This window comes from Hipposideros armiger, unplaced genomic scaffold, assembly GCF_001890085.2.
Source record: "Hipposideros armiger isolate ML-2016 unplaced genomic scaffold, ASM189008v1 scaffold_142, whole genome shotgun sequence".
Lineage (NCBI taxonomy): Eukaryota > Metazoa > Chordata > Mammalia > Chiroptera > Hipposideridae > Hipposideros > Hipposideros armiger.
Window position 1 is genome coordinate 2604958 of NW_017731492.1, and position 23568 is coordinate 2628525.

Below are 23568 nucleotides of genomic sequence, written 5' to 3' on the forward strand. Positions count from 1 at the left end.
TATTAGCACATCCAAAACTAAAATCCTGATCTTCCAACCTCAGACTTCTTACTTCCACGCCTTTCTTCTAGTCTCAGAAGTGACAGATCTCTTCTTTCAATTATCCTGTCAGAAGTGTTGGCGACATCACTGACACTTCCACTAATACCCTGGTACACATCACCGCCATCTCTCCCCGGATCACCCTGCTTTCTCCCTTGCTGCACTTAACTACGTTGGCGGTAACCCCGAGTGTGGCTCAGGGTTAATTTTCACTGCCAGAAGTGGTAAACCCTATTTTTTATAATTATTTATTATATTATAATTTATGATTTTGTGTTTCAAACTTTATCATACCTGGGATGCCTACTAGACTCCTGTTGGGACAGATTTAAGTGAATAATTCCTAAGAATTACAGGCCTACAAAATAAAACAACAAATTTCCATGCAAAACAATGTACCGCTTTGGGTACAAAATTACTGACATAATTAGACCGCCAGGGAGGTTAACATAGTCTCAAAACTGCAGATGGAGTTCAGTTATTTGATACCTTCCAAGTTCCTCTTAAAAAAGCATTCTTCCAGCTCCCTTACACACTAAATAAATAAGGCCAGTTTATGTACCAGCAGGTTAGTCAGCCATACAGAGTGCGGCCTGAGGATGGCTGTGGAGGCCACTCCGCCCCACCCCCACAGCACACATATTTCCCTCCCCTAACTTCTTCAACTTCTGAAATTCTACCTTTGAACTTTCCCTTTAGCTGTCAAATCGAAGGCATCTATTGTTAATATATATGTAAGTGTTTCTTGGATGGGGTCTCATTAGTCTTTGTTACCTTGGAACAATGGAGTTCTCTAATTCTGAAGAGAAAGAGGATCTGGAAAACATGGAACACGGGACAAATAACTCCTAGTGACAAGAAAGGGAGATTGAAAAGATTGAGAATTTAAAATTCCGCTTGCCTTGTTGTTGGTAGTCCTCAGTGATGGCGAGATAACATGAAGAAATCAGCTACCTGCCATGGAGTTCTGGAAGGAAGAGGTTTCATAGAGATTTTGATCAGAATTGAATGTCAACTTAACCTCTTCCCTATTCTAGATCAGCTAAGTCAAACAAATAGTATGGGAAGGTATTCCATAGGTTACCCCAAAAGAGGAAGTTGTAGGTTCAAGAGAACTATGAGATAGTCTGCTCATAAGAAAATACCTTAATTGTTGCACACTACATCAGCTCATTCTCTCCTAGCATAAGAAATGAAAATGGAAAAATAATATTAAATACCATGGAAAATACCAATGCAGAAGGTAGATGAGAAGCTGAATTTCAATCACTTTAATTTTAATGGTGTTCATGATAGATTTGATTATCAAGCCATACTGAAAAATTACTTATCCCTTGGGAAAATGCTAATGTTCTTAAGACTCCCAACAATGGTATATTTAGATAGGTGGCAAAAGGTTAATAAATTGCATCATGAGAAGATCGTCCTTTAAGCGAGATGTGCCCACCAAAGGATCACATCATCTCTTAAATGTATGAGTTTCCTTGAATTCAAGAGTATATATCATAATTAGAGTAACTGTCAGCTTTGTATGCCTTAAAGCCACCACATAATCTGTAAGTATGTGAGTAAAATTCTTATATCCAAAGAGAAAAACTCATTATCCCACTATAACAGCATCAAAGGTGTTCACAGTGACTTTGTAATGCATTGAGTACCCTCTGAAGAGAAGAAAGGGGGTGGAGGAGTGTCATCTCATGGAGTATGTGCCCTGTATGCTGCTAGACACTTGAAAGGTTCATTCTAGAAGGTGGGAATTTCTTTTGCATATCACTCATATGCTAGCTTTGTGGTGGTTCACTTCAAAATTTAAGATTGTGTTTAGTGGTCTTTAAAAATTTACCCATTTTCTTTCTGTGATAAGATCATTTTGCTACTTCTCAGCTAACTGAGTAGAATGTACTCACTGGGATCATTTGAGATCTTTTTTCAATAACTCAAGATTGGAAGAACACATTATATACTCACATCATAGGAACATTTGTAAAGAGAATTGGTGTTAAAAGTGACTAGAAAATTAGATTTCTGTCTTAGGACTTATGTGGAGCTGTGGTTTTCTTCTTTTTTTTAAAAAAATTTAATCTATCACTGATTTACCACGTGATTAAGTAAGTTGACAGACATCAGCTGGACTTAAAATGGTGAAATTCATAAAGCAAGATGAATTCCTTTACAAGTTTGGAATCTTTCTGGTTTAACTGATAAATGAATATTAGGAATTTGAAGTGATTTTAAGGAAAGCTTTATGCAAATACACGCGTGCGCTTGAGGTCTAACAAGTTCGCGAACTTGTTGCACCGTTACTAAACTTTTTTGATATCAGAGGGATTGTTCATTATGAATTTATACTAACTGGAGAAACAGTTAACCAAATTTACTATTTGGAAGTGCTGAAAAGGCTGTGTGAAAAAGTTAGACGACCTGAACTTTTTGCCAACATTTCATGGCTCTTGCATCACGACAATGCACCAGCTCACATGGCACTGTCTGTGAGGGAGTTTTTAGCCAAACAAATAACTGTATTGGAACACCCTCCCTACTCACCTGATCTGGCCCCCAATGACTTCTTTCTTTACCCAAAGATAAAGGAAATATTGAAAGGAAGACATTTTGATGACATTCAGGACATCAAAGGTAATATGCCAACAGCTCTGATGGCAATTCTAAAAAAAGAGTTCCAAAATTGCTTTGAAGGGTGTACTAGGCACTGACATTGGTGCATAGCTTCCCAAGGGGAGTACTTCAAAGGTGACTGTAGTGATATTCAGCACTCTTTCTAGGATAAGTTCACGAACTTAATTCATGTGTGTGTGTGTGTGTGTGTGTGTGTGTGTGTGTGTGTGTGTGTGTGTGTATGTCTGTATTTCATTGTACCAGCCTGTATTCTTTGGATATGTAACAGATTCTTCCTTGTATACAGTAGTCATATAAGGACTTGATAAACATATTGACTCTTCCAAAATCCTGTGGTCTTATATCATCGTAAAACACCCAGTATATGACTTTGTGCCTAAATAGTTGTTGCCAGTTGTATGCCATCATTTGTATTCAATGTATAGGATAGAAATTTGTTAAGATTTATTTTAGATCACTAATAATTTCCCAGTTTTCAGTCAATTTCGTTATATATTTTTAAGTGTTTAAAAGGTATCTGCTCCTTGGTTTTCTTTTGTAACAATGAGAGCATTGAGCACATAGTGTTAAACAAGTTGCCCAAGAACACAGACATAGAAAATGGAATCAAGACTCAAAATCTGCTTTTTAAATTTTGCATATTTTTCTGTTAACACTCATGTCAAAGCAAGAGGATATGAACATTCAATATACTATTCAAGTTTATGAGTTCAACCATAAAATGCAAGATTTTCTAACAAATTGTCCCTGAATGATATGAGCAGGATGGACATGTTAGAAATGAGATTTTTAGCATATAGTGTAAACATACGAGTGTGTAGCATTTGAAAAAATACCATGAGTTCTGTGTCAAAATATGTGAGAAGTACACCCTTGTTCTCCCTGAAAACTATCTCCCAGACTTTCCCAGATAACATTACTGTGGATTTCACATAATATACTTTATAATATTCTCACGTAATGCCCTTTAAAAGGAGAGTTGGAAGATAATGATCACATTCTGTTTCTTCGCAATGCCAAAATAAACTTTTAAAATTAATCTATTGGTTTGTTTTCAGTTTTTATGATGCCAGGAATGAAAGGTTGAACTTTTCATGAAACTAGCCGATATTTTTTAAGCAATCGACTGGTTCACTGGTTGTTCCTGTGACCAGGTCATGATAATTGACATGGAATAAATAAAGGATTTAAGGAGATAGATTGTGATCTGAGGTATTATTTTCAATGTTTTTTTCAATGAAGAGTGAGGCTGGTAAGAGACTTATGGAGAGTTAGCCAAGGCCAGGTCATGTAACTGTAGAACTTTGTAAATTTAAAAGTTGAACTTTTTCTCTAAGTATGATGGGAAGCTACAGAAGGGTGGTAAGCATGGAATGATCAGCTTTAAAGTCTTCACGGGATTACTCTGGCTGTCCTGGAAGTAGGGAATCAGATAGGATACTTTGACCATGTTGCAAGTGAGTATAATAGTGGATTGGAATGGGGTAATGGCAGTGGAGAAGACAGAAGTGGCAAGATTTGCATTATGCTTTAATTTGTTGATGCACTCAGTGTGGGATGTGATATAAAATGAAACACCAAAAATGATGCCATATAAATGACAGTGCTATTTACTGAAATGAGGAAGCCTAAGGGAGAAGTGTTGAGACTAAGAGTTCGGTTTGAGATTAGTGCAGTGAAGACTTTTGCATATATTAATCTGCAGTTCATCAACGTTGAGTCTGAAGTGAAAATTTAAAGTCTTTGGCATAAAGATCACATTTAAAGCCAATGAAACTGGAGGAGATCACCTAGAGAATGAATATAGGTAGAGACAATGTACATTGAGGTAGTCTGCAGCACACCAGTACTTGCAAGTCAGGGAAGGAAATATATCCATCACAGAAGATAGAGAATGGTCAGATGTGAGAAAAACCAGGGAAGTATGGTGTTTCAGAAGACAAATGACCAACTAAGGCATTTCAAGAAGGGCACAATTGAATGTTTCAGATGTTCCTAAGAAGACAAATAAGATGAAGACTGGAAAGGAAACATTGCAAGAAGTATTGTGGAGATCATTGACAAAAGTTGTTGTAGCAGAGTGGAAGGAATAAACTCCTGATTGTAGTGACTTCTAGACAGAACCAATGAGTGTGAAAGTGGAATCAGGAAGTGTGGCCAACTGAAGTTTTTCTTTAAAGGACAGCAAAACAATATGGCAATAGCCTTAAGAAAGTTTTTTTTTTTTTTAGAGATGGAAGAAACAACAATACATTTGTATGCTGACTGCACAATCCAATAAAAAGGGGAAAATTAATGCAGGATAGAGTCAGAGTACTTGAAGAGGGATAACTCTTGGGCAGATGAGAAGAAATAGGATCTATTGAATAAGTAGAATTGATACTTTAGTAGAAGCAGATGTATTTTGTCTGTTGTACTGTTGGTATAATATGTGAAGATGAGGAAGCTATCTAATTAGGACTTTTCCTGCATGTGAGAAGGGGGCGGGGAATTGAAGGGTTCAGAGAGAATAGAAGGTAAAAAATAATTGCCAGAGAAAGTCAGAGAATGAATTGACGAAGGCATTGTGGTAAGTCTGGAGCAGTGATGAGATTAAAATGGCCTGGAAAAAAGTGGCACATCATAAACTTAAACTTGATTTGGGCAAATAGCGATAAACAAGCAAATTCAATATAGTAGTTGAAGAGTCTGGCAACTACAGTCTCTAAGTAGCAATCCTATTTAAGCTTGAGAAAATGGTATATTAGGTTCCTGAGCAACTTTCTGATTTGGAGGACAGCAGCCCTTGCATAGCGATTCACGCTATAGAATCTTCCTTGTATGAAAGAGATGATCTGATATTACACTTGTTATCAGGATTCTAATGAAGTTAGTGTTTAGAGTAGGCCTTCATTCTATGCAAGGTATATGGAGTGCTAATTCCAGACACTGAGGCAGAAACCCAATCTTCACAATGAGAAGAAAGGGAGGAGACAGCGGTGGGGATCCAGGTATCCACGGTCTACCCAGCTCACTGGATCCTGAGTCTGATGTAGTATATCTTATCTCAGACCAGGAATCTGACTATTAGGGCCTCCTAATTAATACATGCATTCTCCTGGTCAGGTTGATTTAATATCCCTGTGGGCTGGGTCTCCAAAGAAGGGCCAAGATAGTAACAGAAAATGGGGCAGAAGAAGGCAGGATTGATTCAAAAGAGAAGTTCAAGAAAGCTTACAGATTTACTAAGAGTTTTATATTGAAAGTAAAAAACTGATGGTTCCTCTAAAGTTATCAGAAAAAGTGAAATGTTTTCAGGAGTAGAATTGAATTACAGTGTTCGGTGAATAAATTTGATGCTGTTTTCTGTCAGCTAGGAGTGAAGGAAGGAAGGAAGGAAGGAAGGAAGGAAGGAAGGAAGGAAGGGAAAAAGGAAGGAAAAAGGAATGAAGGAAGCAAGAGAGAAAAACAGTCCATTTTTGACAACTGAAAGCACACACACATCCATCTATAAAGATGCATTTTTGTTGTTGTTGTTGAACTACATACACTAAAGCATAAATTATTCCTGTTTGTCCTTGGATAGGGAACATTGAGTGACAGAGCATATAGTATCCTTAAGCACAGTTTTACAATTAGTAAGAAAAAACCTGTACAATCTGTTTTTTTTTCTTCAAGTCAATCCTCCATAAATATAAAGGGTTTGATACTGAATTGTAACTAGGCAAAGGCAAAGCCAAGAGGAGTAAAGATGAAGATGTATAGAAACTTTGTTCCTGATGGGCAAGTTCAAAGCAATGTCAGAACATGACACCTCTCTATTAGGTGGGTAATGAACACACTCATTATGAAACAGCTCTCAAATATCAAGTATCATACAAGGGTTTTGTATAGGAGGTCATTGAGTTTGTGTTCAAATCCTATGAGAGCTCCTAAGAGTACAGATATTTTATACTCTTGGTTACAGCAAAGACTGCTGCTTTAGGTGCCCCACAGGAGGGAAGACGATATGATATGAGACATGACGTCACACTGCCTAGCCATGTAAGCCATTGGGCATTGGAACAGCTCTATACTAGGCCTTCATTTGGTCTTAGAAGTCAAGGCCTCACCAATCCTGATTACACCAGCCCCTCAAAGAAGATGGTAACTTTCATATAATTTTCTGTTTCTTTGTCAGTGAATGCAGTGCTGAATGATGAGCTTCCACAACAGTAGAATTTGCTGATAAATTTGAACTCAGCATTTTATGGCTTCTTAGATCAACATCATGAAATTGATTCACATATTATGAATTTCTCCTAAGAGAGGTTTTCCTATGTATTCTATGCCAAGGAGTAAAAATATAAATAATGATAGTTTCCTTTTTTACCTTTTATAATTTGCTACATAGAATGCCTAATTCCTATTTGGGTGTCATTGAACTCAAATCCTATTAAGACTGTTTTTATTAAACCTCCTACTAACTTTTTTTCCCCCTAAGATGATTTTGTGGCAAATGGATGATGATTACGTTCCAAAAGAAGAAAAAAATTACTCTGTACATTAAAAGCATTGGATAAATATGAGATAAGTTAAGAACCAAACAATTTGGAGATAAAAAATATAGTAACAAGAGAATATAAATACATTTTATATTTTTTAAAAATTTATTTATTTATTTGTTTTTAGATTTTTTTTTTTATTGGGGAATTGTGGAAGGGGAACAGCCAAGCTGTTGTCCTTCAATCTTAGTTGTGTAGGGTGCAACTAGTTCAGCTCCAAGTTCAGTTGCCATCTGGCCACCGGTCGGCAGCTCACGGCTGCTCAGCTCAAGGTGCCATTTTCAATCTTAGTTGCAGGTGGGCATAGCCCACCATCCCATCCGGGAGTCGAGCCGGCATCCTTGTTGTTAGGAGCACATGCTCTCACCAGCTGAGCCATCCTTCCACTCGTCCAGCCCCAATATAATTATATTTTAAATTGTAAAGAACCATGTTTAAAAGCTTTTTTGATGATATTTTACTGTAGTTCTCATAAAAGAAACTTTAGACATAAACTGACTCAGCTATTTTACAAAATATACTCTGTGTGTGTGTGTGTGTGTGTGTTTGTGTGTGTGTGTGTGTGTACACACACAGATTTTATGTAATTGTTACCTTTAAGACATGTAGAAGTCAGCTGGTAGCCAATTTTCATTTTCTTTTACAGTGAATATTTGATTTAGAAGATAAATATATGAAGTATGATTAACTTTTCATGTATTATTTGATACGTTGTATACTCTTCATACTTTATTTAAAAAAATAGTGTGTTTTTTCATACACTGTGGAATTAATGAGTATGTAGAGCTCAATGCAATATCACTTGACTAATTATGCATTAGTCATATATATACGTATATATTTCACTTTAATGTATTATTTAGTTTTGAAGTATTCTTCTATTCACACATCACCATAGTATATATTCTTTCTTTTACATAAAATTGAGAAGGCCTCTTTATAGAGGTTTTGAAAATTTACTATTTGGTAAAGTGACTCTAAGTCAGAGTCATAATTCTGCCAAGGTTTAACTGTAGAATCTTATAAAAGCCACTTAATCTTACTGGGCCTTAGTTACTTTACCTAGACATGGTCTGAATGATTTCTGAGATTCTTTTGAGCTTAATATTCTAAAACTCTATGAAATTTTCAAGCTGTGTCAAGATTTTTATGAAAAAATAGATTACATTGTAATTAGTGCCATGTCAGTTGTGTTATGAATAGATATAATTCTAAAGTATAAACATTTATCAGAAGTTTGTTTAATGACTGATGTGCTGACCACCAAAAGGTTATTATCATATTTTCCCCTTACGAGGATATGGATTTAACTTGTAAAATAAACCCTCTTGCCCTCTTAAATTCACAGGTGAAATAGCTTGCTACAAAGGGAAATCTGAAAGAAGTATGCCTATACAAGCTACATTTACTTCAAGGGTAAAATATATAATCCACATACCACATTAGATATTTTTTCTCCTAGAAAATGACTTGTTTTAAAACCAACTGTGTAAATATAAATTAAGACTACCTAATTTAAATATTCAAAATAAACAGGTTATTAGTGAAAAACCAGCTCATTGGCAGTTCAGAGGCCTTTCATATGCATTTATTCATTTGGTCCTCACAATGCATTAGTGAGAGAAACAGTACAAACGTTACCATTTCTATTTTCAGATAAGAAAAATCAAAGTGAGAGAGGTGAAGTACATTTTCTAAGGACTTAGTAATGCAGTAGTAGCAGCTCACCCACCCTTCCTCCCAACCCCCAGTGTGCCCATGGGCTCTGTGTGTGCGCAAAGAAGACCATTTAGGAATAGGAAATTCAGGCTTAGGATCTATTATGCTGGGGGAGCCATGTGTAGGTCAGTAGTTGTCTTTTTTTAAAAAAGATTTTATTGGGGAACTGGGGGAGGGGAACAGCGTTGGGGAATCGGGGAAGGGGACAGGCAAGTTGCTGTCCTTTTGTTCTTCAGTCTAGTTGTGGAGAGTGTCACTTCACTGGTGAGGCAGATCAGCCACTGGTCCCTGGATGGCCGCTCACAGTGGCTCTTGGCAGCTCACACCAGCTGCTGGCTGCTTATGCTGGCTGCTGGCCACACACGGTAGCTTATGGCAGCCTACGCCATCGCCAGCGACTCATGGCAGCCCAGTTCCAGGTTGAGCCGCTGTTCACCATCTTAGCTGTGGAGGGCAGTGTCACTGGCCCTCATGTGGGATCTGAACCAGGGCCCTCTGGTGTCGCAAGCCAGCTCTTAACCAATGTGCCACTTGGCCGGCCCCCAGTAGTTGTCTTTGAAGTTGCTGGTTAATGATGGTGGTTTCGTTCACTTATCCTCAAAGATGGGGTTGAAGGGTTTAGGGGGTCTCTCAGCCTCTTCTTGCTTTGAAACCTGCAAGAGAATCAGAAGTCTGATACCATCTTTTCTGAGGACTTCCTGCCCCAGAATAAAACGGTTCTTTTTGTGAAGGATCAGATTTATATTATACAAAAATGTAAGAGAAAAATACATAAAACAAACCCAAGGGTGTTGACTTTACTAATAATGTTTTCCATTCTACAGAAATAGAGAAGTCCTCATAATTAAAAGACAGACCCTCATTCCTACCCGGGGCTCCTTACTTCTCCCCACTCCTCCTTCCAAGAGTCCTCTCTGCTTCTCACAGTCCAAAGCTTTGTTTCCCCCCTCCCCCCACTTCTCCATCTCTCCCCAGAAAGAAAGGCATCCTTTTGAGGTCTCGTTAATTCGAGAATTTCAGTTTCAGTGTAGAGGCTGACAGGAAACTTTTTTGCTCACTCGTTTCTGATATTGAAGGGAGCAAGGTGGGTTTTTTCCCCCGAAGCCTGTGGGCATTCTCATTTTTTTTTTTAAGATTTTATTGGGGAATTGGGGGAAGGGGAACAGAGAAGTTGCTGTCTTTTTGCTCTTCAGTCTAGTTGTGGAGGACGTTGCTTCACTGGCCCAAGTTGGCACCATCATTGCGCTCTTCCCAGGCGAGGCAGATCAGTCACCGGCTTCTGGACGGCTGCTCACGCTGGCTGCTGGTTACACATGGTAGCTTGTGGCAGCCCTTACTGCAGCAGGGGACTGCAGCCTATGCCATTGCCGGCAACCCACAATAGCCCAGCTCCAGGTTGAGCTGGTGTTCAGCATCTTAGCTGTAGAGGGCAGTGTCACTGGCCCTCGTATGTGGGATCCGAACCACGGCCCTCTGGTGTCCCAAGCCAGTTCTTAACCATCGCACCACTCAGCCGGCCTGGCATTCTCATTCTAGTTCAATCTTCCCCACTCACCCCATTCTCAAAGTTACCTCAAAACATGACATCTCAAAAGGTGAGTGCAAATTTTCTTTCAAAGGCTACAAATTTGGTATCATATGAGGAAAGCTTATTTTTACTATTGATGTGACCTAGGCTATCCTTCCTTTAAATGAATGATCCTGACCTTGTTGTTCTAAGAAGCAGTTGACAAACTGCAGAACCTGCTTATATGACAAGGACAACTGTGTTAGCTATGAGTGACTCTGAACCATCTGGTATGGGAGGAGTCACCCCAATGTAGATTTCCTTGATTCCAAACTTTCTACTGACCGGGGATGAAGTTCCATACATACATATGTATGTGTATGTGTATATATGTATAGATATATGTACATAGGTATGCAGATATAGGTATAACGTTCAGTTTTCATTATTTTATGTTCCCTTTCAATTTGGTAAACCTCCGATTATACTTTCATGTTAATAATTATTACAAAAGATGTTCTTAGAGTTTCCTAAAACTTCCGGTTCCCTTTCTTTCTTGCCACATATCTCCTTGAAGCTAGTGTGGCAAAGTGACTAGTTTCAGGCAATAATAAAACGTGAATGAAAGTGATGTGTGTTGCTTCTGGGTAGAAGTGCTTAAAAGCTACTGCAGCTTCTTTATTCACACATCTCCTGCCATGATAAACCACAAAGGCTAATTGAAATGGTGATATTATAAGACTTCTTATAATATATAATATATATTATATAGACTTCTGCCCCTAGATGAATTTGTATTGGACATAAAAAGTGAGTGAGAAATATGCCTTTATAATTTCAAGGGTGAGTTTTTTGGGTGTTTGTGAATATATCATAACCTAGTATATCCTGACCATTATAGCAACTCTTACCAATATCTTTTTTTTTTTTTAAAGATTTTATTGGGGAATTGGGGGAGGGGAACAGCTCTGGGGAATAGGGGGAAGGGGAATAGACAAGTTGCTGTCCTTTTGTTCTTTAGTCTAGTTGTGGAGGATGTTGCTTCGCTGGCCCATTTTGGTATTATCATTGTGCTCTTCCCAGGTGAGGCAGATCCGTCGCCGGCTTCTGGACGGCTGCTCACGGCAGGTCTTGTCAGCACATACCGGCTGCCGGCCACTCATGCTAGCTGCTGGCCACACACGGTAGCTTATGGCAGGCCACTGAAGGGGCTGCAGCCTACATCATCGCTGGCGACTCACAGCAGCCCAGCTCCCGGTCGAGCTGTTGTTCAATATCTTAGCTGTAGAGGGCAGTGTTACTGGCCCTCATATGGGATCCCAACCGGGGCCCTGCTGCAAGGAAACATAAGTGAACTTCACAATTCTCTTACTATAATAGAAGGACACTGAGAATTTATAATCCTATGGTAAAGTATTTTAAAAAACGAATGCAAACATCTTTGGGGCAAAAAAAAAAGCATATATTGACAGTGGAATTATCTTCCAAAGAACAAGATTATGTAGGAAATCTTAAAATATGCTTTAAATATGAACTTCAGGTAATACAGATATTGCTATTAAGTAAAATAAGACTTATAAAACATTATTGCCAACTCTTACCAATCTCATAAATTCTGCCACTTTAAATACTATAAGCTCCAGTGCAATAAAAATGTATAAATTAGTGCTATTAAAAAACTTGGGTAAATACTAAGATACATTTTTTTGGGAGCATCTAGAAATGTGGGAACAATGTAGTGCTGCTGAAAATTTAGCTATTCTTTTCCCGTCTTTGGTTAGCTTTTGCTTAGCCCCTGTAATGATCTTGGTTTCTTGTGAATAGAATAATAAGTACTGCTAGACATTAAGTAAATCGTATACACATTGTGTTTTTTTGCTCAAATTTCTGGAACATACCAGGTCTCATCCTGCCTCTTTGCGGAAGAAGTCCCTGAGTAATCAAGCTGTGTCCCCATAGTCAGGCTGTACAATGTGCTGTCCAGGGTTCTGAACCAGGCTCCTTGACCGAAGTCCACAGCATAACCACAAATTCTTCAAAGCACTCTTTCCTTTTGTACACTTGTATGACTGTAGGAATCTTAACTGCACACCCAAGAAACTGCTATCAGCTTCTTATAGACAGCTCATAAATTAAAACCTATTAGTCAATCCAAGTCTAATGTCATGTCTCATCCTTGTATGGACTTAAGAACTCATGAAAGAGAACTCATTTTTAATAAGTACATAACAGACTGATCTATAAACTAAAATAATAATTTGTCAATTTTCATATAAATATTACCTAAGTGAATGTTTACCAAAAGATAAATAATCTCCTTTTACTCAGAAAATACTCATAACTAGTATTTAGTATATATCAGACACTATTTAAGTACTCATATAAATTGATATATAGCAACTCATATAAGTTGATATAGTCAGCTCAGCAACCCTATAAAATCAATAGTCTTATTACTCTCATTTTATAGATGAGGAACTTTAAGTACATAGCTAGAAAATGGTGGAACCAGAATCTTTTCCTAGGAACTAGTCAGGTCAAGAACATGGGCCAGGGTACTCCTTTATATATATTTTGTGTGTGTTTACTATTACTACTAATCAACTCCATTTTCCATTTATTTATATAAAGGCAGTATTGCATAGCGATTATTCAGGCTCAGAGGGTGTACTACCTGGGTTCTAAATATAATCAGTAGTTGTATAACCTTTACAAGTTGCTTTCCTTTTTTGCACATCAGTTTTCTCACATATAAAATGGGGAACATAATAATGCCTTTCCGTAAAGTTCTTGTGAGGACTAAATCAACTGATGCATGTAAAGTTCTCAGAATAATGCCTGGTACATAACAGAACTCAATAAACATTAGCCATCATCATTGCATGTTTTCATGGCACTAATTAGTGTGTGATCAGATTTTTGATAAACCTTATCATATTCACAAAAAATTTAGTGGCCAGAGGACATGGTTTACATATTTGATTTTCTTTCTTATGCATTGATTTCGTGGATTAAATATAGAGGTTTAGCTGTGCTGTCATTCCCCATGTGAATCTTCTAAACTTGGTCAGTGTAGCTGAGTAAGTGAGAGACCACATAAGTTACAAATGAAGACATTCAGGTAAACAGTGGTTTTCCTTGTGCAGCTAATTTACAATAGATGATATTGATAACAGAAAAGTAACCACTATCAGCATTCATGTATGAGCCAAGTCAACAAAGTTAATAGAAGAATTGATGTTTCTTGGTACATACGGTTAGTTAATAATTACTGGGCAACTAAAACAATAAAGGAACCAGAAAAAAGTAGGCAGTTGCCATAATGAGGTAGTCAAATGAGATATACTGTACAAGTATCTAGGAAGTGTTGAATCAGGAATATGAACAAAATGGGCACTTTTGGAAATGTTGCAGTGCCAAAATTCCTAATAGATATTATTTCATTTAAATATTAAAAGTAGTTTCATTCATTTATAAAGCATTAATGTGATTAATCAACTAGTCTATGTTTAATACCTGGATACTCTGTTAAATGTTGGTATGCAACAATAACTACAGGAAATTTTTATGAAGTAGAATCCATAGAACTTGGTGACTATGTCTGTCACCTATATCCCACAGGACTCTACAAGTACACATGATGGAATATTTTATTGGAAATATATAATGACAGTCACCAAGATGTCAGTCATGTTTTAAAAGAGCTGGCACTTAATCAATACAGAATAATTTGTTAAAAATAGTTGTATGTGTATATATATGAAATATTGATTATTTCAGTGTGGTGGAAGCGAGAGGAAAGATCTTGTAGTGTTATTTAAATTTCCTTCTTGAAAACCTGGATGAATGGTGGTGGAATTGTTTACCAAGAAAACAATTACGAAAGCCAGAGCAGGGAGGAAGAAGTGCTGGAGTTGGAATTAAGAAAGGAAGTCAATAAGTTGTGTGACGTTTATTTTTAATGGATACAATTGCGATTTTATTATATCCTAGTTGGATTCATTTAGTTTCCAAAGGCTTCAAACTTAATACTGCTGTAAAATTGCAGTACTGAGAACATATTTGGAGAAAGGGACAGCGTACAGGTCCACAGCGGGACCTAACAATTTCACAGCTAGTCGTCACTTATTGAGAAAAAGTATCTCTGCAGCGAAAATTACCCTCCCACCTAATCAGGACAACTGTGGAGAGAACTCTCCTGCCTAGATAGATGGCTTCAGGGTCTTACATTCCCTGGCAACAAGTCCAAAAAGCTTATTAATATGACATTAGGAAGTGAAACTATAATTTCATAACATTTGACAGTTCTGTTAGGCTCAGCAATGTGTTAAAAAATGGCACATTGTTTGGCCCCAACAATTTTTTCACTTTGTTTGAAGTTGTTTTATTGATTCCATGATACTAGGCTTTAAAACATTGGTATTCTTTTTTTTTTCTATATTATAAATTAGTCTTTAGTGAACATCTTTGTGGATAAATATTTTTTCCTCAGTATTTCTGTTATTTCTCTATAGTAGATTTTAAAAAAAATCAAATCACTACTTCAAAGGCTATGGGAATTCCTAAAGCATTCAGCATGTGTTACAAGCTATAAAAATACTTGATATTTGAAAAATTGTATCTCAGTATTTAAACTTAAATTTTAGTCTCCAATTTCTACACACATTTTGCCACTGGGATTTCTTTTTTGGTGATTTATTTATTTCTCTTTTCTTTTCATCTACTGAGGTCTTGGTGCTCTTTTTTGATTTGTATGAACTCTCTCTTTATATATTGAATATGCTAACCATATCTGTTGCAAATGTTTAATTGAGTTTTTTAAAGTTTATATTATTATATGGTATTTTTGATATTCCAGAAATTTTATGTTGTTTAGTAAAATTTGTTACTATTTTTATTTGTGATTTCTTTCATTGTTTACATCTTAAAAATTTCTTTCCTACTGAGAAAAATGCTTATGTTTATATTTTTCCTAATTTAATTTTAAATTTATTTTTATAATGTTTAACACAAATCTTTCCAGACTTATTTTGGTTTATAAGCTGAATAAAGCAAGTAAGTTAACCTCCTCATGCATCAGGTTTCTCTCCTATAAAATGGAAATAATAATAGTACCTATCTTACAGGATTGTTGTGAGACAATTAATACATGTCAAGTGCTTAGAGCAGTGCCTGACACATAATAGATACTTAATAAATCTTAACTATTACTATCACAATCATTTGTCCAGATTCTCAAATCTAGAAATCTCTTAACATTGAAAAGTTTTTCACAACTCATTTGTCATAAAAGATGACCTGAACCGATATGAGGCTTGTTTTATAACACTTGCTGTGAATCTTCATATATTTCAATGCAGACATATTGCTGTGCTTGATTTCAAGGTGTGGAACCAGACCCTAATGGGGGTATTATATAAAATACTACTATATATACTCTAGTTTTCTTTCTAAAGAATCAATTGTTTTACAATGCAATTAGGCCCTGAGTCCAGGCTGTATGAGTAATTGATCTGCTGTTAAATGCCAGGAATCATTATCTATATTCTTTTATTTTACTTAACCTTTATACTGATTCAATTATATTTATTCATTCAACCAATAGCTTCCAGTTTCAACCAATAGGTCCTGTTCAGGGTGTTTGGGATGTGTCATTCTCTAAGCCAATTAACTTATCCTTTCTTCTTTGAGATAATATCTTATTTCTTGGAGACTACATCACCAACTGCTTGTTATAATTGATAAAATAACTTTTGGGGAAGGGTGAGAAATATCACTGTATTAAAAGTGCACCAGAATTGCACACGTCTTCATTTTAAAAACATTAAAATAAGTTGAGGAAATATAACTTTAATTGTATTTTACAGGGGAAAGTGAGGTTCAGAGAGATTAAGAGTATTGATCAAGGTATATATAGTAAATGGCAAAACTGGAGTTACAATATTTTCGAAGGTCGCTCTCTTTGTGTTGCTCCATTTTTATGTCTGTTGGAAAGATCCCCAAGAGAATAGATCTTGATTTTTTTCCCCTCTTCCGCTTCCTTCTCCCGTTTCTTGTCCTAGTTACAAAAATCAACACGTAATTGAATGTTAACTATATCTGTTCAGGACACAGCTGGGGAGGCCCTGTTTAGATCTGTTACAACTCTTACCGTACCTTTGTTATCACACTTCCACTCTACTTTCTTTTTTCATAAGATTCTCTCACATGAGAGGTATTTAAGATAGATATCATTAACTTTTTTTTTCTAAATGAGAAAGATAAGGTGGCTAGGTTAAATGAATTGGTTAAGTCATAAAAGACATCTTTAAAGTGTCAGGTCCAGAAGCAAGGTTGTAATACTCGGAGCTCTTCCACGTGGCTTTCAGTGTACTTCAGGAATTAAAGTTGACTTGGATAATCAGGAATGTCTGTTAGGGTTTTTTTTTTCCTTAGAAAATATATTTGTCAGTGTTTTCTCCCATAATAGTTTAAAAGATATAGCCTTGGGAAAATAGTCTGCTGTAAAGAGTAAGAACTGTGACTCAAAAATCAGAAAATTATCTCCCTGTGGTGAATATTTTATTTTGTGTTGTCCTTAATTCCATGCCTATAAATGGGGTCAACCAAGGTAATTGAAGTAATTTGAGGGTATATGCATTATCACAAGATCTGGGTGGAAATATTGAAGGCAGATCACTCATGCTATCATGAGTAAATATCAGAAGCATTTGATTAAGAAAAAATCCAACTTAAGATAATGAAGCACTGACATATGCTAGGTAATCAGCATCTCTACTCTTCTTTATTTTAGGAGAAATTACATACATAAATTCTTTGATCGCCTCCTATTGCCGTACATAGAATTTCCTTCTCCTTTCCACAAGAAGTGTGTCCATTTCAAGAGAACTTTTTCTCATCCATTCCTCTACCTTTAAACAAAAGCAGTTTCTCTATGACCAATTCTATATCACGTTAGTGCCACTGACGAGCACTACAGACAGAGCAACAGCAAAATGAGCCTAAGGACAAGGGATGGGCCACCTGTCCTACAAAATAAGGGTATTTAATGACAGAATAACATACTGCAGCCAAAATCAAAATAGATCACATGTGTGCAATACATTAATTTATGTCTGCTAACGTATCTTATTGATATAAAGACTCTCATTACATGTTTACATTGTTTTTTTTCATTAATGAGAAATGAATACAAAGAGCTAGGTTCGCAGCATGCCTTGAAAGAATGAAAATCTTATGTGTACCTTGTAACCTTTCCACAAATCCATTCCAATAACACTTGTTAGCAGAGTTGCTGAACTTCAGCCAATTATCAAAAAGGTGAGATAAAAAAGGATTTTGAAAAAAAAAATCTATACTAAACTTTCTATTTAAAGAAGCTTGGTTATAAATGTGTGCCCAGGGAATAATACTTTCTATGCTAAAAACATATGGGGCCTTTACAATATGTAAAATGATTTATTTTCCTGCTAAGATTCACTGTAGGGAAGAAAACCTTCATTTGAATGTGTGATATCATTTGCCTTCCCAGCCCCACTGATGGATTAACTGTACAGAGAAGGTAGTTGCCGAGGTGATCTTTGTCTTTGTTTAAATGAATGGTTTACCGTTGTTTTTTTTAATTTCATTTTACTGTGATCTACCTTGAAGTACAAAATCACTTCACCTTGCTTTATGTGTGAAACTATTTAAGGATAGATTAGAAACTAAAATTTATTTGGTATCCTGAGATTCTTTTTCTTTGTAAATAACTTTGGAAACATATCATTAACAGGGATAATGGAAATAAAATTCATGATGGATTTGGTAACTGATGGCAGAAGCATATTGTCCACCTCACCAAATAGAACATACATAGTAACCATGCTTTCATTTTTTCAGAGGAAGAATGATCTAAAGGTTGCTAGTATGCTATTATTAGGGGGGCATTATTAGTATGTGTTTAGGCTAATAGAATAAAGTCTTAAATTTGACTTGTTTCTAGTTTAGTTGCCTGGATGATTTTTGTAACCACTCTAGACATCGAATTCCTCATCTTCAAGAGAGGTTAATAAGACACTCATGTTGTGGGGGTACTTTTAAAGATTAAGTGGACTAATAATGCATGTAAGCAGTTAGCACAGTGCTTGGCACATAATAAGGACTTAATATGAGTTTTGCTTATTAGTTATTATTTGTCAACAGTTAGCAAATTCATATCTAGAAAAACTTGTTTTTAAAAATTCACCAGCTATTAATGAGTCTATTAATTCAGATGAAACCAGAATGTAAAATTTTTATATTTTGTGAAACCCACAAGGGAAAATATTAAAATGTGTCTGTTTTCCCCCACCAAAACAGTCACTGTTCCTGTGAAGGGAATCATGTATCAGTATAAAAACAGTGCAGCAGAGCATCAATAATTGAGGCAGAGTTAATATTTATACTCTACGTCTTCAATTCCAAGTCTTAATATGTTCACCATTTATACAAGATTAGAATATAAGTTAGGTTTGTAAGATAAGAGTTCAAATGTAATTTTTTTTCTAAGAATGGTGGTACTTTTTCATGCAACAATTGGATGTTTTATTTTAGTTATTTATAGTTACCCATTTGGATAAAAATATCTTAAAATATTCAAACAGTATGACTTAAAAATTATAAGTACAGAAAAAGCATATATGAGAAGTGGGAAATGTCAGTGACAGAGGCAAGGATCTTGGTGGGTTAACACACACTGTGAAAGTTCTTGTAGAGATGAGTAAATTCATTTTATGAAGATCAAGGGCCACAGTGAAGACCACTGCACGGTATTTTTAATTCTCAAAGAATGTCAGAATCATATAACTGAAGACTTTTCTATAGGACCAGATAAATGATCACATGCGAATGCATTTCATTATCCTTAAAGCGAGAGACACAGGTTGGTTTTTTTTTAAAACAAAGTTTGTTTTAGCTTTATTGAGATATAATTGATATATAACACTGTGTTAAGTTTAAGGTGTACAATGTGATACAGAGTTTGCTTTAACCCTTTAGAGCAGTGATTAAAAAAAAAAAGCTGAGGGATACATTTTCTGATCTTTTTGGTTATTTGTCTAAGTTCCCCAGATCTGCTGACTCCCTATGACCCTCTTGACTCCATCCTTGTGCATTAGTCCAGAGAATGCTCAAGCACAGCAAGATAAACAGAGGCAATGAAGATAGATGGGGCATCAGAGAAGCAATCTAGTAAGGAAGGTTTACAACTTGACCTTCTGATATAATTGGAATAGCATCATTAGCAGTTCTAATTACTTTTTTTTTCAAGCAATTAGATCGTTTGTCTATTCTCAAAGACGGTCATTGCTTACATTACCAAATTCTTACCTTTCTTAGTTTTCTTTCATCCAGTTTATTTCCTAGTTGCCCTGAGTTTTAAAGATCTTCATTATGTTGATATTTAAAAATACTCTTCTGTAAAAGTTGTTCATGCATTTTATGTGTTCTTTTGTACTTTGATTTGGAGGAAAAGATAAGTGACTATCCTTAACATTTTTTTAATCTTTAAAAAAAGTAAGGATGTTAACAAGGGTGATAATATATCTTTGTAATATATATTATTAATAGTATATTATATATAGATACCAAAAATATTTTAATTTGAAAGTAAATAAATGCAAGTTAACACTTTTAGATTTTCCACAATACTTCCAAACTATGTGCATCATGGCCTTTTAAATATAAATAATTTATTTTTAAATTAAGTTAAAAATAATGTATTTTTAACAATAATTTCTGATCCTGCTTTTTCACACTTATTACTTTTTCCTAAGATAAGTCTCAGTGGATTTCACAATTGCATAATGCAGTAACAAGCATATTTAATACAGTGACTAGCCTTCAAGTGGTTATTATTTTGAGCCCTTCTCTTTGTATTTACAAAGATCAAGGTGTTTCTAATTGCACCCATATGTGCAATAAGTGCCATTCCTATTCTCTATACTTCTCAAGGATGATGGTGGATGAGCCCTCTGGCAGAGTCCGTGTGTTCCTACCCAGGCACTCTCAGGTAAGCCTGCCTCATCAGCACTGGTTGTTGGAGCTCTCCCTCTGCAACTTGTGTCTCCCAGGGGTCTTAGTAGTAGCAGGTAATCCTGGGGATCTCAAGAGACTCCTTGAAGCATTGATTGAAAAGAGCATAAACTGTCATTTGTTGGGATCTGTTTTCTGAACAGTGAGGGTTTGTAACATGAAGCCGCCCCAGATTGATGTAGGGCTGGATCTCAGATGTGTGTGTGTGTGTGTGTGTGTGTGTGTGTGTGTGTGTGTCTGTCCGTGTCCATTAATACAGGGGAATCTTCCAAAGTACTGAGGCTGTTTGTTTATTCCTTTAATAAAACATCTATTGATATCATAAAGAATATCAAGCAAAAAAGAATTGGCAACACATCTTTTATGGCTCATAATGAACCTCTTGTGATTTAAATGGTGTCATCAGCGAAAGCAACCCTTGGGTGAGGCCACAAGGAAGTCACCTCCAGAGTGTCCAATAGTATTTGGTGGGTAGGAAAGAAACAAAACAAAACAAAAACAAACTAGGGCCACGGGTGAATTTCTGTTCTTGGCGTCTGACTTGGAAGCAGCGTCTTTTCGGTATTCATTTCATAGGTCGTCGCGGTTCCCCCCACTACCCCCCGCCCCCATCCCCACCTCCGAAACAAAACAATGCTTTGTTTCAGATTATTTCGTCCATAAACAGTACGTTCCTTTCTTCATCCTTACAGCTGCTCCATCCGCTAGACATCCTAAACTTTCTCACCGCGGCTGGGGCTCCGGAGTCCCAGGGGTTCCAGTCATTCCGCGGGCTGCAACATAGGTGTCCATCACCGTGCTGGGGCGCAGGAACTGCGGAGAAGCCAAAAAAACTTTCTCCTTACCCTGAGTGTCTGCAGTCAGTCTAAACACGGAGTTAGGAATCTTTGCAGCAGCGACCTCACTTTTCGTCCTGGGGCTCTGGCCCCACCATGCCCACCCTGCCCACACACACCCTCGGAGCTTGCTTTCCGCAGACCCACCCTCTGTCCTGTCCTTCACTGCGGTTCTCCTGGCCCGGCAGGTTCTGGGTTATGCCTCAAGGCTCTGCCGCCGCCTCCGCCCGCGCTGCGTTCCCCGCGTGAGCGCTGGATTATTCCAGTCTTTGAGCATGGCAGATTTCCACCGGATGACATCATGGGAGCTGAGTGAGTGCCGGCTGCGAGAGGGGGACGGAGAATGGGAGGGGGAGGAGAGGAGGGGAGAGGGCTGGGAAGCAGAGCCAGAGCCCGGCTGCCCGCCACCCAGCTGCACGTCCGCAGGCTGGGGAGGAGCGCTCCGCCCGCTATTGACAAAGGATGGGAGGATGCCTGAGCCCCGGGATGCTCGTTGCGCACAGCCGGTTGGCCGCCTGAGCTACTTCGCCCTCAGCCGGTGAGTGATTGCGAAGATCATTCAATTAGCTTCACTGCGTGCCCGCACCCTCCTCGGCTCACCTACCGGGGCGCCTGCGTCCTTGACCCCCAGCGGGTCTGGGCACAGCACCAGACCCGGAGCACAGGCAGCAGGTGCCTATGCCCAGTGGGTCTGCGGAGGACCTGAGGCTCCTGGCTAGGGTTCGTGGTGGGTGCTGGGACCCAACTCCTTGAGGGCGGGCTCGCCCTGCCGGCGCCGCTCTGGTGCGTGGAGGCTATTTAAGCCGGCTCCCGGGGGGTCGTTACCTCTATTGGCACGCCTGCGCCCGCCCTGCGCGCAAGTCATTCCTGATAGATCCCAGTGCGCGGCTCGCTGTTTACACCAGCTTGGTCCTAGTAACCGAGCCGCACCCCTCGAAAAGCGCGGAATCGATGAGAGCCCCTTCACAGGCTCACGAGCTACCGGTGCCGGATTGCGGACGACCGGCACCCATTGCCCAGGGAGGGCGCGCGCCACGGACCACCGAGGGCAGTCTTTGTCTTGGGCTTAACGCTGATGCGCACAGACCTGAGTAAGGCTCTCCGCAACCGTCGAGTCGGATCCAGGTCCCAGGCACCCACCCGCCTGGGTGAGGGATGCCATTGTGTTCCTGCTGCAGGTGGAACTTAAGACGCTGGGACTGAAGACGCCAGAGGGTCCTGCGCCCACGGGTGAGTGTCGCAGTTATCCAGATGCCGGGCGAGCTTCTCTTAAGCTCCAGGAAGTGAAGTGACCAATCGAGGCAGATAGATGCCCAAGTTCTGCAGTCAAGTGGTATGAGTGAACGAGCAAACTTGGGGAGACTCACTCTCGCTCTTTTTTTTTCCGGTTTCTTAAGTGCTTATCGCAAGGATTATTTGTTGCAGGTGTATGGAGTTAGAGGCATATCCACTATATTGTTAGGGAGATCCGTGTCTTCCTGGCAACCTCTTTTGTTTATTCAGTAGTTCCACAAGAGGATTGCTTCCTAAACATTTTTGAAATCGGTATCTGTTTTATTCCAGAGCTTTAGGGTTTAAAGAGAAAAGATTTGGAACTTGGTCAGGTATCTCAGTTTAGAGTGGTGCTGCGTATAAGTACTAGAAATCCAACATACCATTCATTACCCGCGCCTCCTCGCTACCTGTCGGCTCCACACACGTTTAATCAATGAATTCCTTCTGTTTGGGAAGAGCCCAATTTTCAGATCACAGAGAAGTGACGATATCTGTTGGAATATTTGATTTAAATGCCAATATATTTACAAAAGAAACACTTCATGAAAAAGGTGTAAAGAAGTGAAAGTTTGCTATTTTGGGGTTCAGTGACTTTTTGGGGGAATTTCATCCGCTGCAATCTAAAATATTTAAAATTTTAAGAGCGATTTTATATTCATGAACTTAGTGTACAGTAAACGATCCCTGACTACTAAGGTGATTTTTGGTATACAAACAAGTTTTACATTCCAGCGTCTAATATAATGCTAGGGTATGATAAAGTAACAATTTCAGTGTAACTAAAAGTATCATTTTATTTTTGTTTCCTTTAAAATGCTTACTGGTTTTCCTTTAGATTGCTTATCTTTCTTTAAAGGTAGGTGATTCTAGTGAAGCTTTTTAAAAACAGAAGTATCAAAGCAAACTCTTGATCAGCGATTGCTCTTCTGATAAAGTTAGAGGTCTTTTCAGAACAGACATGATAGAAAATTATTGGAAT

The 23568-nt window shown here is 37.9% G+C and overlaps 1 protein-coding gene across 2 annotated transcripts in view; it reads left to right on the top strand.

Moving 5' to 3' along the window:
- Positions 1-21287: 21287 nt before the first annotated feature.
- MARCHF1 (membrane associated ring-CH-type finger 1) overlaps positions 21288-23568 on the top strand; it is a 635011-nt gene continuing 632730 nt past the window's right edge. Inside the window, exon 1 of one of the 2 annotated variants that reach the window (XM_019650581.1) lies at positions 21288-22544. The gene's annotated coding sequence lies outside the window, so the exon portion shown is untranslated. The remainder of the gene's footprint in view (positions 22545-23568) is intronic. The other variant, XM_019650582.1, reaches the window with a different exon arrangement.